Here is a 1,302-nt window from a genome sequence, read left to right as displayed (position 1 = left end):
TTTGTAAAATGCTGACTACTTATAATTTTTTCCGTCTGTAGGTGGAAACTGAACAACGTCCTGTCACGCGGCGCCACGTATAGCACTACAACAGCGTATTACGTAGCTTACGTAATCAAATACCACATTTGGTTTATTACTTATTATGCCCCAACAGAACAATTAGTCCTGTCACGGAAAAGCCACGTATAACACTCCTGTCCGCTGTTACCACTGCACCATAACCTCAATGCTAGAAACAGGTTGTGACATAAAACTATTTTGTAAAAGCAATTATGGTACAAAGCAGCATAGCAGTGTTACCCTCTGGGAGGAATTTTGTTAAGTTGACCGTGTTGTACCTAACGGAAGTAGCCTATCGGAAGTGAAAGTCAGAATTACGTAAATATTCGAAAAGTAACAAACAAAATTTTGTTTACCTGCACTGTTTAACTGATAATGGAAAACGGTCGCCAGCCTAACTAGGCAAAAGAATGATTAACATTCTCGTTGAAGAAAATAGTTATTAGTAATTTTAACGGATAAACACAACCTATACTTGGCCATACGCAAGTGCAATGAACTCTGACACACTCATAAGTTTACGGTAAGATTGAAGCTAACAGTTGGAACAGCACAAACTATTTGCAAAATTATAACAGCTACCGAAACACACTATTACTTTCAGGGCTTACACAAAGTGAGTGGTCTTTATACTGTTAATATGCACACAAGAGAGACAAACACTTAGTAATCATGAACATATAATTTCCTACTATGCAATTTTCCACTTTTACTACCATGAGACATAAAATTAACATTTATGTAAGATACTAACTCACTTTCTGCGATTAACAACAGGTAGTAATGCGATCATTTACTAAGCAAAACTTTATAAGCCTCAGTCTTGAGAAATTTTAATTTGAATTTGGCAACAACACATTAATAATCAGTTTTACTAGGAAAATTATTTCAGCAAGCATCATTAACTCTCTCTTGCCACATTAACTTTAACTTTACTCTGTCCAATAGGCATTAATTAGCAAACTGAGTTTTAACGTACTTTCATATTGATGTTATGTTATCGATTCAAACAAACACATTTACAGAAGCTCAATGACGTAACATTAAATGAAACAAAGGCAAAATAAATCAGTAGAGCATTAGAGCTATGGTGTTACAAGGTGGTCAGTATAAGCACATTACTGTTGTCAGTATGATGTTGCACCGCCCAGGGCCTGTAATGATAAAGGGCCCGTTTAGGTCAGGCATATTGAATACAGAAGTGGAAGAGAGAGCACCACTGAATTCTACAACCCGTAT

Source organism: Schistocerca nitens, chromosome 4, assembly GCF_023898315.1.
Source record: "Schistocerca nitens isolate TAMUIC-IGC-003100 chromosome 4, iqSchNite1.1, whole genome shotgun sequence".
NCBI classification, from domain to species: domain Eukaryota; kingdom Metazoa; phylum Arthropoda; class Insecta; order Orthoptera; family Acrididae; genus Schistocerca; species Schistocerca nitens.
The sequence above is the reverse complement of the archived record's forward strand: the minus strand, read 5'-3'. Positions refer to the sequence as shown.